At 37.6% G+C, this 15,989-nt stretch overlaps 1 non-coding gene across 1 annotated transcript; it reads right to left on the bottom strand.

Moving 5' to 3' along the window:
* Nucleotides 1–7,253: 7,253 nt before the first annotated feature.
* Nucleotides 7,254–7,379, bottom strand: LOC113255856 (U6atac minor spliceosomal RNA). The gene has a single exon (XR_003316475.1). It is a non-coding gene; the product is annotated as a U6atac minor spliceosomal RNA (small nuclear RNA).
* Between the last annotated feature and the right edge of the window lie 8,610 nt (nt 7,380–15,989).

Raw genomic sequence — 15,989 nt, 5'->3', positions numbered from 1 at the left:
ATTTTGCTAGGAGTGAGCACATGATCCAGTTCTACCAATGAAATGAAAGGAGGTTTTTGCAGGATGGCTTCTAGGAAAGATTTTTGCCCCTGATAAAAAAAAAAGAGAGAGAGAGATGTGACCGGAGAAAGACCTGGCCAACATGTGCCACCCACACCCCCCAATCTTGTTTTCTGCTTTGGACAACATTACATCAGCATGTGATGCTTGAGGGGACGGGGCATCTGGCTGGCTCAGTCTGTAAAGCATGTGAGTTCAAGCCCCATGTTGAGCATAGAGATTACTTTAAAACAAAACAAAACAAAATAAAACATGATGCTTAGAACTGTGGCAGCCATCTTGTGATGAAGAGGAATGACATAGCTTACACCTGGGGACTGCAAAACAGAGACCAGAAAGGTTTTAATCACTGATAACATTATTGAGACACTGAACCAACAATCCTGGAATTAATAACTTCTGGCCTCCTTGTTAGGTAAACAGTAGATTCTTTATGGCTTAAGGTAAGATTAGCTGAAACATTTTGAATGGTGTGTGTGTATGTGTTTTACGTAGACTCTCCCATTAAACAGCTAGGATTTCAGACCACAGCGTCATCATTTGCAGAGAAAGAGAGAGAGGGAGAGGAATGGTGGACAGAGAAAGAGAGAGACTGACTGTTAGGTGGTCCAAATTTAAAGTTTTAGAGGCCAGAGGTAAGGATAAATTAAAAGAGAGTAGAAGACCAAACACAAGAGAAACTGTAACTATATTATAATGTTTGCGGGAGCTGTTCCCGCTGGCCTTCAAGCAGTTTAGGGCATGCCAAATGACGGTAGCTGGTTAGAAATCACTCAAATAATATGTCCGCAGAGTCAGGAATCTGTGGACATAAATTAAGTAAGCAAATCTTTTTTTTTTTTTAAGATTTTATTTTTAAGTAATCTCTACACCCAATGTGAAGCTCAAACTTACAGCCCCAAGATGACGTCTCACATGCTCCACCAAATGAGCCGGCCAGGTGCCCCAAAATCTTTTTTCCTTAAGCAAAATCATTAATAAAAGTTAATAAAACAAAATCTTTTATGAGATTACATTTTTTTCATTAAATTCAAGGATAACAAATGAAGTCCAATAACAATGCATGTGAGATATGCAAATTCCCTCTCTGATGCTTTCATTTGTCTTCTAGGAGAAATTCACTTTCAGAAATCATTCTAGATGCCATGAGTCTAGATTAGTGGGATCCCAGGTGATTTACTTACTCAAACAATGACTTGCTTTTGATAGCTTTCTTTTTTTAAGTAATCTCTATGTGTAATGGGGGGCTCAAATTCACAACCCCGAGATCAAGAGTCTCATGCCCTACTGACTGAGCCAGCCAGGTGCCCCTGATATCTTTTCTCTTAATGCTCATAATGCCACTTCCAATCACACCTGCATATGAGTTGCTGGCTTGACACATAAATCCTGGCACTTTCATTTCAAGATTACAATTTCATTGTTACTTTCCCTTTTGAAAAAGAATGAAGCTTTAGAATCATTTCCCCTACTTTCCACTTCTCCCATACTCCAATTTGGAAGCTCACAACCTTTTAGGTGCACAGAGACACTGCTTTCCTTGGGGCAGCCAAACTCCCAGTCAGCTCCAGGAAGATAAGCTAGTCTCCAATATCTTCATCACAATGGCAAACAAACTTCTAAGAAGCACGAAGGAACTCTCAATCTTCTGCCCTACCTTTTCCTCAGCGTCTGACCTTTCATGTACCCAACATTTAGAGTGGCCTGAACTCAAAGATTCAGGGATTCTATTTTCTCTGCAGCAAGGGGAGAATAAAAAAAAGCCCACAGATGCTGACAGGGGTGGTCTGAGGGGGATTTTCCTAAATACCGAGATAACTCCATAGTACTTTTCAGAAAAACAACAGTAAGTAAAACTTCGAAATCTGGAGTCATTATATCCTTTATCCTTCTCTAACAGTCACAGACTAATTTAAGTTCTTTTTAAGTACATTATGGGTTTCCCATTTGCCAACACAATCTCTAGACAACAAATATTTGAGGTATCCATTACATAGTAAAGTGCTTTGAAATACCATAATTATTAATCATACATTATACAAACAAACTCAATTTTTTCCCTTTTATCCAGTCCACATACATGAAACTTTTTGTGGGGTGGGGAGCAAATACTGAGATCCTTTTAGACATGCTATGTTTGAAGGCCCTGCAGGATAAAGATGAGAAGGTTTACAGAAGTCAGATGAAAATTTTAAGTCAAAAGAGGGGTTGCCACTAAGATAGTGATGGAAGAAAGATCTGCATCTGGGTGGGAGTGCAGGCTATGAGAGTGGATCAAATATTTGCCTAGGAAGAAGTTTAAATATATAAGAGAAGAAAATCAGAGACAGAAAACAGAACCTGAGAGACACTAATGATGAAATGACAAGTGAAGGAAGAGAAAATGATGGAGAATAATAAAGAACCGCCTGGGAAAGCACTGGGAGAAAAATCATAAGTCATGATCATAAATAAGGCTTTTTATGACCAGGCTCTTGACTGAGTACCAGTCTCATCTCCTGTGATCTTCTTCAAACACTCTGCTCCAGCCATTGAGAACTGCTGATAACTCCTTAAAATGCAATATGCTTCCTACCTCTGTGCCTTTGCACCTGCCATGTCCTATGCCTGGAATACCCTCCCTATCTTAATTATACTCTTACTCTTCCTTCAAGCACCAGCTTCTCTTTGAGGCCTTTGCTGAATTCCCCAAGTATATAAAGCCTCCCCCCACCCTCCACCCCCGGGATCATACCTCCTTCATCCAAATCATTACATTCTATTTGTTTACTTACTACTATACCATAAATTCCATGAGTAGTCAGGGTTTTCACCTCTGCATTTCCTGGCCTTAACATGGCACCTGGCATGAGGAGGTAGGCATTGTATGCTCTATTGGAGAATGTGATGCCTAACACATGAGAGTGTAAGTCCCTTAGTCTGCCATTTACTTGGCTGTGTGATCATAAGTAAACTACTGAGCCTGCTTCTCTGTCTTTAAGTTGGGACAATTATTGTACCTATCTCATAGAATCGATGGGAGAATGAAATGAGAGAATACATGTAAAGAACTTGGCTCACACTCAGGCTCAGTTAAGTATGAGCATCATATTTCAGAGGGAGTTCGATGTAATTGTTGAATATATGAATGGCACTCTACAGTCCTACCTGGAAGAGTTTCAGGAAGGAAGAAAAGATCAACAGAATCAAAACTGCTGAAGTCTAGTAGCATTAGGGCGGTCCATTTGCTAAATTCTCAACCAAAGCATCCTTCTCTCCCCAGCAGTTTGGTTTCTTTAACTTCACCATCAGGCTTGATCCTGCCCCAGTCTCTATAACAATGAAGACAAAAAATTGGGGGGAAAAGAAGGAAACAACTCCTGGACAAAGTAACCTTCTAGAATAGGCAAAAGGGGTGTGATCAAGGTCAGGATCATTCTTCCTCTGAAACAGGAAGAAAGAAAGCAAGAATATGTGGAAATACTATGTTTAGAGGTGGAGGTATGTTTCTAGTTTTCTTTTATAACTGAAGAAGGTGACTAAAAGAGGCATTTATAAATACCACATTTTTACTCTGAATGAAAGAATTAAGTCAGTAATAAACAATCCAAGCTTTTATTGAAAATAGAGAAGATTTTCAGGGCACCTGGGTGGCTCAGTTGGCTAAGCATCTGCCTTCGGCTCAGGTCCTGATCCCAGGGTCCTGGGATGGAGCCCTGAGGGAGCCTGCTTCTCCCTCTCCCTCTGTCTGCTGCTCCCCCTGCTTGTGCTCTCTCTCTCTCTCTGACAAATAAATAAATAAAATCTTTTAACAAAATAAAAAAGGAAATAGAGAGGATTTTCTAAGTTGGCATACAAGTTTCCTTATCGAATTAGAATTATGATTTAGTCAACAGCTCTGGTACTTTTGTACCACTTAGCTTCTTATATTTACAAATGTGTGTTTAATTATTCTTAGGTGGGGTGCCTGAGTGGCTCAACGAGTTAAGTGACTGTCTTCCATTGGTCCCTGATCTTGGGGCCCTGGGATTGAGCCCCATGACAGGCTCCCTGCTCAGTGAGAAGTCTACTTCTCCCTTTCCCTCTGCTGCTCCCCCACTTGTGCTCTCTCCTTCACGCTGTCTCTCTCTCACTCTCTCAAATACATAAATAAATAATCTTTAAAAAAATAAATACTATTATTCTTAGGTGTCTAAATAAACTGTATGAGCACTTCTAACAAAGCTACACAAATACTTGATAATTATCATGGATAGGTAATAGCACTAAATATATTGATTTATTTTCAGCTCAAGGTGCAATTTAAAAAGCAAATTATTTTTCTTTATAAACTAGCATTATGAAAGTGATCAATCCATATAATTTATGTTAAATATATCTGTTATTCTTAAATTTACAAGCTCACCTAATTCGAGCAATAGCACAATACTATGCATCAAATATCCATGATTTTCAGCCATCACGTGAGGCAGCAAATTGGTTAAACCAAGTTAAATCCAGTTCCAGAAAGGGTTAATTTGACTTGACTTGTCTGATCCCGAAATGAACTAGGGTGAAATGACCTTATGATATGAAAGCGAAGAAGGACATCAGAAGAGAAATTCAGTATTCATAAAACCTGTGGAAAGATTTCTTTTAGTTTTATAAGCCCTTTTCTTTAGGTCAGAAAAAGGTCAGACAAACCCAATTTATATTAGATCATACACTGCAGAAAAATGACACGATCCTTCTACATCTGTTATCATAAAAGCTGAATAAAGGTTAATGAATTTAAAAAATTGCATTTCTGTGAGTTTCGGTTTTAATACAAAGTGGCTGGCAAACTGCCATCCATTATAAAGGAAAATTGTTGAGATAAATAACTTCTATATAAGACGGTGTGGAACATTCGAGGAGGTTGGTTGCCATGTTAGTCTAAGTGAAATAAAGCATTTAAAAGAACAAAATTGTTGGGGTGCCTGGATGTCTCAGTTGGTAGGGTATGTGACTCTTGATCTTGGAGCCATGAGTTTGAGCCCCACGTTGGAAGTGGAGTTTACTTAAAAAAAAAAAAAAAAAGACCATTGTTTTCAGACCTACTCAGGTACAACAAAAGAATGTTTCTTTAATTTCATTGAAAGGAAAAGTAAAGTCCAGGGTGCCTGGGTGGGTCAGTAGGATGAGCGCCTGACTCTAATTTTGGCTCAGGTCATGATCTCAGGGTCCTGGGACTGAGCCCTGTGTTGGCCTCCTCACTCACCTGGGAGTCTCCTGCAGATTCTCAACCTCCCTCTCCCTCTGCCCCCACCCTCCCTAAAATGAATAAATAAATCTTTAAAAAAGAAGGAAGGAAGGAAAGAAGGAAGGAAGGAAGGAAGGAAGGAAGGAAGGAAGGAAGGAAGGAAGGAGGGGAGGGAGGGAGGAAAGGAGGGAGGAAGGGAGGAAAGAAAGAAAGAAAGAAAGAAAGAAAGAAAGAAAGAGAGAGAGAGAGAGAAAGAAAGAAAGAAAGAAAGAAAGAAAGAAAGAAAGAAAGAGAAAGAAAGAAAGAAAGAAAGAAAGAAAGAAAGAAAGAAAGAAAGAAAGAGAAAGAAAGAAAGAAAGAAAGAAAGAAAGAAAGAAAGGAAGGAAGGAAGGAAGAAAGAAAGAAAGAAAGAAGTGACCTAATAGTGGGGCAGCTGGTTGGTTCAGTCAGTTAAATGTCCGACTCTTGATCTTAAGGTTATGAGTTCAAGCCCTGCCCTGGGCTCCATGCTGGGCATGGATCTACTTAAAAAAAAAAAAGAAAGAAAGAAAGAAGGAAATGGCCTAGTAGTAAGCTATAACTTAAAATATCCCTTCCATCACCTACAACTCACCAAATAGTGGTCATGACCAAATACACATATTTAAGACAGATGACACAGATTAGATATCATTATCAAGTTAATAGGGATATCACGGCAGAAAGTTTGCAGAGTAAAATGGCAGAAGCAAAACACCCCAGAAATCAGATTATAAAACTCAGTACTTTAAAAATCATTAACATTTAAATTAATTTTAAAATTAATTTTAAAATTAAATCTCATTAGCATCGAATAAGATTAATATGGAAATAATGACAATGGCCCTAAAACAAGGAAGTTATCAATGTGACACAGACAATTCTGAGAAAGAATATAGAATTCAGAATGTAGGGGCGCCTGGGTGGCACAGCGGTTAAGCGTCTGCCTTCGGCTCAGGGCGTGATCCCGGCGTTGTGGGATCGAGCCCCACATCAGGCTCCTCCGCTATGAGCCTGCTTCTTCCTTTCCCACTCCCCCTGCTTGTGTTCCCTCTCTTGCTGGCTGTCTCTATCTCTGTCGAATAAATAAATAAATAATCTTTTAAGAATTCAGAATGTAATCAGGCTGCATCTGGACTGAGGACTGAGACATCCTAGTGAGAAGCATAGAATTTCCTATCAAAGCCCTACCGGGTAGTATTAATAACTGCAGATGTGTTTAATTATTGTATCTTTTTTTTTTAAGTTTATTTATTTGTTTTTAGTAATCTCTACCCCCAATGTGGAGCTTAAACTCATGACTCCAAGATCAAGAGTGAGCCAGCCAGGCACCCTGAGAGTATCTTTAAATGTATGTAATTCTCATTCTACATTGTGAGTTCCATTATTCCCTGTGAATTGTTTATTATCTTCATAAGCCCTACATTAAAAAACCTGGGGCTGGCTCAGGTGGTAGAGCACAGGACTCAATCTGGGGGTGATGATTCAAGCCCCTTATTGGGTGTAGAGCTTACTTAAAAACAAACAAACAAAACACACCTCTTCCAAGCATTGTTATAAAAAGATACCTGGTCTAACACCTGGATATTAGTCAAGATCCTGGTGCTCAAATAAGCCAAACCAGATAATCAAATCTATTTAAATGTTCCTTTACTTCCGAGTGTTCTACAAGTTACATTTGCACAAAAGGATCTCAGAGCTATGACGTTAAATCTATTATTGTTCAGCCTTTGAAATAAATTATTCTTTCAACTAAATTTTATGTGAATGACAGCTCCAGAATTTCTATTTAGTTGGGACCTAAGGGAAGCAATCTGATAGGAAGACAGGGAGATTCTAAAGAAGCCTAGCATGAGGTTACTTATGCAGAATGTAAACATACTGTTTTTCTTGGATTTTATGTTATAGGATTTATGAAAATAGCAATGTTTCCTAAAGTTATTTTTTTTATTATGTTAGTTAGCCACCATATAGTAAAAACCGTTGGTTAGATGCCACGAAGTAGGTGGCAATGCCTTAACTGTATGCATGTTGTCAGGCCCAAGGGCCTCTTCCATCCTTGTCAAGGGAAGTGCTAACCTTCTCTCCTTTCATACAACACTCCTAAAGTTATTTTATTCACATTTTAGTTCAGACTGTGAAAATATGGGGCACCTGCTGGCGAAGTTGGTTGAGCGTCCAACTTAGGTCATGATCTCAGGGTCATGAGATCGAGCCCCACATCGGGCTCCACGCTTGGTGTGGAGTCTGCTTTAGATTCTCTCCCTCTTCCTCTATCCTTCCCCCCTGCTCTCCCTCTCTCTCAAATAAATAAATAAATCTTTAAAAGAAAGAAAGAAAGAAAGAAAGAAAGAAAGAAAGAAAGAAAGAAAGAAAGAAAGACTGTGAAAATACGGCTTATCCATGATTAGGTGATGATGATGATGATGACAATGATGAAAGAGCCAAACCCTAGCAGGGGTATTCACTTTCTACAGAGTGAAGACCAAACTCTAGCAAATTAAATACTCTTTATGATATACCAATTATCTTTCCAATTTTATCTTTCACTAATCACTCCTTGTCTCCTACTCTGCAGCCAGTCAGTTTTGATTACTAATCATCCTGCCTACTTTTCAATTTTTTCCAATTTCTATGTGTCTCTTCATGCACTCATTCTAAATCTCAAATGCTTTTTATCCAATCTCTACCTGTCAAAGTTAAATCCATTCTTCAATATACATCACAAATTTCAACTGCTTCACTAAACCTAATATGATTTCCTCCAACCAAAATAAACATCTTTTATCCGTCCTCTTATGGTGTTTTGTACTCCATTATGTTTTTTAAAGATTTATTCACTTATTTGAGAGAGGGAGAGAGACTGCAGTGGGAAGGGGCAAAGGGAGAGGGTGAGAGAGAACCCCAAGCAGACTCCCCACTGAGCTCAAGCCCACACAGGGCTAGATTCCACAATCCTGAGACCGTGACCATAGCCGAAATCAAGAGTTGGATGCCTACTCCAGTCATGCCTGTCCTCTATGATTGTATTCACCATATTCTACCTGCACTGTAGGAAGCTGTGCACACTGCTTGACTTCACCTTCTAGAGGACTGTAACAATCTTGAGAGTAGGGGTAAATCTAAAGTCCTTTTATGAAGAATTTTCCAAATGAACCATAACTTCTATAATCATGGTTTACCTTTTAAAAAATCTGAGGAAATTATCTCTTACAATGACCACATAGGGGTATATTCCAGGCAACACCTAAACTTCTTCTTTTTTAAGATTTTATTTATTATTTTGAGAGAGAGAGAGAGTGAAAGAGAGAATGAGCAGAGGGAGGGGGAGAAGCAGACTCCCCACTGAGCAAGGAGCCCTATTTGGGGCTTGATCCCAGGACCCTGGGATCATGACCTGAGCTGAAGGCAGATGCTTAACTGACTGAGCCATCCAAGTGCCCCTGACACCTAAACTTCTAAATTTCGTTTTTCATTTTAAGAGGAACCTTTTAAAATTTCCAATGAAAATGTAAAGGAAAGTTACTTTGTTAATATATCTTCCATAAAGGGATAGTTAAAATAGAAAATGTGATTGTCAATAGCTCTCTTGTTTGAAAGGCAATAAAGTTCCACTCCTTAAAAGCAAATAATTACTAACCAGGTCCTTGTTCAGACTGTCATTCGTTTGCTAGATAATCCTGAGCACATACTCTTTGTGCATCCACTTACCTAATCTGAAGTCTAAAATACAGATTATCTACTTTCCAGGCTATTATAGATATTAGTCTTTAAATGACTGTCAAGAGGGGCACCTGGTGGCTCAGTTGATTAAGCGTCTGCCTTCAGCTCAGGTCATGATCTCAGGATTGTAAGATTAAGCCCCACATTGGGCTCTGAGCTCAGCACAGAGTCTGCTAGAGATTCTCTCTGTCTGCCCCTCCCCTCACTGGTGCTCGTGTGCAGTGTGCACTCTCTCTCTTTCTCTCTCTCAAATAAATAAATAAAATAATAAAATCTTTAAAAAAATAACACTCTGGAGCTTAATAATCTAAAGTGGCCTAAAGGGGCACCTGGCTGGCTCAGTCGGTAGAGCAAAGGACTCTGGATCTCAGGATTGTAAATTCGAACCCCATGCTGGATATGGAGGTTACATAAAATAGACAAATAAATATATATGTATAGTATATATACTATACATATATATTATATATAATGTATATACTATACATTATAATGTACAAATATATATTATATATACATATATAATACTAAAAATAAATAAAGTGATCTAAGAAAAGAATGGAGTTAGAGTTTTCAGCCAAAGTATGTATAATCCATATGACTCATCACAAGATGATGAGAGCTCTTTTCCTAATATGTTGACATTTAAGCATGTAACAGTTAAAGGTGGAGGAAACAAAAAAGGATTTACAAAATATAAAGCTTGGTTGGCAATTGTTTCTACTTTCTTGAATATAGTACTCAGAAGTGAGAGGAGGTAAAAAATTGCCTTTTACCAACCATTTTACTTCTGGGAATTTATCTACCAATACATGTGTTCAAAAACACATTATCCTTAAACACAATGTTCAAGATTTTGCTGTTGCATAATGCCAGAAACAACCTCAACGTCCAATCATAGAGAAAGACTGAAATGAATTATGATACATTCATTTAATGAAATGATATGTAGCTGAATAAAAAATGAAGTGTACGTACCAAAATGGAGTGATGACCAAAATAAATTTTTATGAAAGAAGCAGAGTACAAAGCAATGTGTATAGTAGTATCACATTTATGCAAACAAGAGGGGAGAGAGGTATGTACACAGATGAATTTTTCTATAAACACCGAATATTTCTAGAAGGAATACATAAGAAGTGGTTGCTTTGGGGGTAGGGGATTGCAGAGTTTGGGTTTGGAATAAGGTTTATTTAGATTAGAGTTTAATAATGGGCCTATAAGACAGAATGATTATTATTGCAATTTTATAGATTACAAAAGTAAGGCTCAGCAAAATTAAATAATTTATTTACTCAGAATTACTCAGAATAATTTATTCACTCAAAGAGCAACAGGGCAACTATACAAGCCTGACTTCTGACTTATACATCTACTTCTCAGCAAATGACTTTTATGTCTGCTTCTAGCACTGTCCTGGGAAAAGGGAAGGGGCTGATATTAAGCATTTCTTGTATAACAACAATACCTAAAATTATGTAATATTTAGTAAATGCCAAGCATTAACCAAAACGCATTGTGCACTGTATTCACTACACTATTTAATTCTTAAACAAATTTTATGCAATGGATACTGCTATGATCCTCACTTCATAAGTGAAGAAACGAGGCACAAAGAGGTTTAGTAGTTTGCCTAAAGTCACACAGCCTGTAAATGACTAAACCAGACTTTGCACAGGACACATGGATACTCCAGCCTTCATTATCAAGCTCTGTCTACCTACCCTGCACACGAAATACTTGGGCTGGGGGTGCACAAACTGACCTCTCAGTCACTGACCTCTCTTGAGAATAGACTGGAAGGAAAGGCTGGTTCCAGCCCGGGAAGCAGACTTGAGTTCACTGGAACAGAAAATTCTGGTTCCTGGTTACCCAGAGCATAGTTTCAAAGACAAAGTGCTGATTCAGTGTGAGCAAGTTCCCTGGCCCAACTTACTCCTCACTCTGTAGGAAAGGGTATCGTCAGAGGAGGCCCAGAGTGGGAGCCACTGCAGGCCAGGGAATCTGCGTGTGTCTAAGGGTAATACTGTGTACCCCTCCACACTCCAGTGGCAGAACCCAAATCCAGGACTACTGAGCAACTGAAAGTCAGGCAAAGTGTATTCAGTGTTTTCATATAGTGATTGATAAAGATTTAAGTGGGAAAATATTCCCTCTGAAATGCTTATTTACTAATTTAACTTTCTCTCTAACAAATAAATAAATCTTAAAAAAAACAAAACAAAACAAAAACCTAGGTTTGCAGACTACTGAACTCAAGGCCGTATCTGTCACTAGGAACAGATAGTCAGCTCCTTTAAAAAAAAAAAAAAAAATCTTATTTATTTATTTATTTGAGAGAGAGAGCCTGAGCAGGGGAGGAGTGGTGGGAGGAGGTGGCAGAGGGAGAGGGAGAAGCAGACTCCCCGAGGAGCAGGGAGCCTGACCCCAAGACCCAGGGATCATGACCCAAACCAAAGGCAGACATCTAACCAACTGAGACACCCAGGCACCCTCCTTTTTTTTTTTTTAAGTAAGTTCTACACCCCATGTGGGGCCTGAGCTCATGACCCTGAGATCAAGAGTTTCATGCTCGGGGCGCCTGGGTGGCGCAGTCGTTAAGCGTCTGCCTTCGGCTCAGGGCATGATCCCAGCATTCTGGTTACCTCTGCTATGAGCCTGTTTCTTCCTCTCCCACTCCCCCTGCTTGTGTTCCCTCTCTCGCTGGCTGTCTCTCTGTGTCAGATTAATAAATAAAATCTTTAAAAAAAAAAAAAAGAGTTTCATGCTTACTGACTGCACCAGCCAGGCACCCTCCAATAAGCTCTGTAATATACCATAATCTACCCTTAAAATAACTTTTTTTAATAACTCCTTAAAAAATATGAAATGCTAATGTTCTACAAACTTACACTGAATGAAGCTTAAAGTCCCAATTTATTTTTCATTTCATTGCCCAATTGAATATATATTGAATATAACTAATTAAGAAATTTTTTTTCTTTTTTAAGATTATATTTATTTATTTGTCAGAGAGAGAGAGAGAGGGGGCACACAAGCAGGGGGAATGGCACGCAAAGGGAAAGCAGGCTCCCCACTGAGGAGAGGTCCTGATGTGGGCCTCAATCCCAGGACCCTGGGATCATGACCTGAGCCAAAGGCAGACGCTTAACTGACTGAGCCACCCAGGCATCCCAAGAAATTTTTTTTTAAAGATTTTATTTATTTATTTGACAGAGAGAGAGGCAGTGAGAGAGGAAACACAAGCAGGGGGAGTGGGAGAGGGAGAAGCAGGCTTCCCGCTGAGCAGGAAGCCCAATGTGGGGCTCGATCCAGAAAGTAAGGATGGCAACTAAGCACATGAAAAGTGTTCAACAACATTAGTCATTAGAGAAATACAAATTAAAATTACAATGTGATACCTCTACATACCTATTAGAATGACTAAAACAAAAAAATGATAACACCAAATGCTGACAAGGATGCGGAGCAATAGGAACTCTCACTGTTGGGAGGAATGCAAAAACAGTACAACCACTTTGGAAAACGGTTTGGCAGTTTATATAAAGTTAATCTACACTTACATATGAGCCAGTAATCCTATTTCTAGGTTATACACCCACAAGAAATTAAAACTTTATGTTCACACAAAACCTATACACAAATGTTTAACAGCCAACTTTATTCATAATTGCTGCAATCTGGAAACAACCCAAATGTCCTTCATCTGAATGGCTAAACAGTGGTACAAGGGAATATGGCTCCATAATAATAAGGAACAAAATATTAACACACACAGGAATTAGATGGATATTTAGAGTATTATGCTGAAAGGAAAAAGTCACTTTCAAAATGCTATTACTTAGATAATTCCATTTATATGGCATTCTGGAAAAGGCAAAGATATAGGGACAGACGACAGGCCAGTGGCTGCCAGGGGCTGGAGGAGGGAAGATCTGTTTGACTACAGTGGAACTGACATGAGGGAATGCTTCAGGGAGCTAGAGCTGTTCTGTACCTAGGCTGTGGTAGCAGATACACAACTTAAGTATTGGCCCAAACTCATAAAATGGTATAAAGGGAGCTTTACTGTAAGTAAATTTTTAAAAATTAAAAACTCTATAAACCAATTATATCAATGTATTGTGATATTATTTTATTGCCTTGCTCTCCCATCCCTTCACTGTCTAAAGGAAATTATCCTCTTTGGGAACTCAAATACTTCGCATAACATGAAAATTCAAAATATAAGTTATCTTCACAACCATAAACAAAGAATGGAATTAATATCAGAAGCACTGAAGAACTTGAAAATATAAGCCTATTGTTTCTTTGTTTGTTTGTACGTGTATGCCTCCTCAAGAAGACTCTTCATTTACCCAACTCATTCTTAGAATTATTCTTCTCAGGACCATCATGGACACAGCAAGAATAACCGAGGAGTTCTCGGGGGTAACCAAAAGCTAAATGAGGGCTTTAATCTCTCCTCTCAGCAACCATGACACTAGAGAAATGATCTCTTAGAGAATACAGAAGCAAACATGGAATTCAAGTTATTCTCATTTGAAGAACAAGAGTAATGAAAATTACTTCAACTCTCCTACAGTTATTGTCAAGGTAAAGGACACCTAAAGGAGAATTTCATGAGAATGGTTACAGATAGCTCAAAGTAGCAAGAGGGCTAAGATGTGCTCCCTCAATAGCCACAATGTCTGAAAATAAGAAGGGGAAGACAATAAATAATAGTGATTCTAAAACAAGGCATCGTTAATTAAGACCAAGTTTTAAATCCCCGAGTTGCAATTTACTAGCTATGACCTTGAGCATGTAGTTCAGTTTCTCTAAACCCACTTTTCTCATCTGGAAAATGTGAATAACAATACCTCCTTCATGGGACCGTTGTGAAAACTGTACCTAGCTTAGCATCATGCCTGACTCATTATAAGTATTTCATCATTACCATACACGAGCTAAGTCTCTACAGCAAACAATTAAGGAACGCTGGTTTGCTGCCATAAATGCACTGACACCAATACCTACAAATCTTGGAGAAGGACTGATCATGAAACAAGAAAGACACTAAATGTTACTGGCACCAATTATAAAGGATGTCTTACAGATTTCCAATTCTCAAAGCAATCATTGCCTTGGAAACTCCCATCAGAGTTCATCAGAAGGATGGTTAAGGCCCAGAAAGATGCTGGCAATGTATCTTAACTTCAAGATCTCAATAAATACTCATTTAATTAATTGATTTAAATTATCTGGCAATGACCATAGGAATTATGTGGGTCTCTTAATGTATATAATATACACAGACAAATTATTTAAAACATAGTTCCAAAACTACAATTTCTTAATCTTTTCTTTTACAAAGTGAGAGATGAATAAAGCATAAACACAGGATGAAATCTAAGAAATTTGCCTTTCTATTGGCAACTAACTTGACTTAGATGTTTAAAAAGTAGGTGACACTTCTGTACCTCAGTTTTGTATATAAAATAAAGATAACCCTTTTCTAAAACAGGAAAAGAAATTGCATATCTAGCATCTCAGGAGCCTAACATAGAGTACATTGCTAAATTTTCTCTCCCTCAACATGCCAGAATGAAGTTGAAGGTCATTTTTCCTTGACCTTCTCATTTTTGGAACCCAGATTTTAACTATGGTATGCAAAGGCACTGAACTGCTTTAGCTATTTCATGCTGCATCAGTATTTCCCAAAAGCTAAAAAAAAAACTTTGTCCAAAAGATCAAGTTGTAAAATAATATATATATAGTATCTGATATGTAATTCTAATAAAATATTAAATAATTAAAAGAGAACAGAAATATATCAATGAATGCAAATATGAATCCAGTCATACAGTGACTTTTTAGATATATGCAAACTTAGGTATTGTTTAGGCTCATTATTAGGGGAATGATCAAAACGAAAGCTAAGAAATAAACATTTTTTAAAATACTGTAGAAAGGACCCTATTATTTTAACATCAAATATTTTAATGTTAGTCTTCATTAAAAATACGTATGTACACCTGCTAATGGTAAGATATTTTTTTGTCTTCTTCCTTCCTTTATCTTTAGGGAATGAAATGTTACTTTATGCTGCATAGATGTTTGTTGAATAAATGAGTCTTCACATTGCATATTTTCATTGAGATAAGAAGTTAAATACACTAATTTACCAATTATATTTATATTCACCAAGTCTTTCTAAAATATTTTTATTTCTAAATGTCCGTTATATAATTAAAATTTACTCCTTTGAACTTCTATGCTTTCTCAATTACACTTTTCCTCTCAATCGTGGTTTAAAAAGAAAAAAAATCAGAGTTTAATTCAATTCTGATTCAATCCAGAATTGAGTTGAAAAAGAATTATTAAAGAACAAGGAGAAAGATGTCTGAGAAACAGTGACACAGTTAAAATATACTGGGACCAGAGCCTAACATATTTCATCACTTTCAGGAAAACACTGTTATCCCTTCTGTTTTTTTACTCCTAATTTGTTCAAAATCACTTGCAGGCAAATGGTGATACTGCAGTCAGACATTGTCAGTATTTTTTTTTCCACCTGCCTGGATGAATCAGGTAGAATGGAATAACCAATAATTTCAGCAACCTATTTCTACATCCTATGCAAATTAATGCACCAATCACTAAAAGAGTGCTTCTATAAGGTCATATAAATGAAAGCCTAAACAGAGGACAATTACTTGAATGTTGCAGCATTATGTCATTTATACAGCTTCTAATTATGAGGTCTTCTAAGTAGAATATCTACTCTGCAAAATAAAATGACCCTTCTTGCAAATTTTTCTAGTAACTGTTTTCATACATACTATTTCTTAGATCAATAGAAGTATTGTAAATATAGAATGAGATTTCATAGAGATTTTATGAGTACATATATTCTATTTAAATTAATGTTTGTCCTTGATGCTTATATAAATATACCTACATACATGGTTAGCCAAATAGATACAAAAATAGATTTTTTGCATAG

Source organism: Ursus arctos, unplaced genomic scaffold, assembly GCF_023065955.2.
Source record: "Ursus arctos isolate Adak ecotype North America unplaced genomic scaffold, UrsArc2.0 scaffold_11, whole genome shotgun sequence".
Classification (NCBI taxonomy): domain Eukaryota; kingdom Metazoa; phylum Chordata; class Mammalia; order Carnivora; family Ursidae; genus Ursus; species Ursus arctos.
The sequence above is the reverse complement of the archived record's forward strand: the minus strand, read 5'-3'. Positions and strand labels throughout refer to the sequence as shown.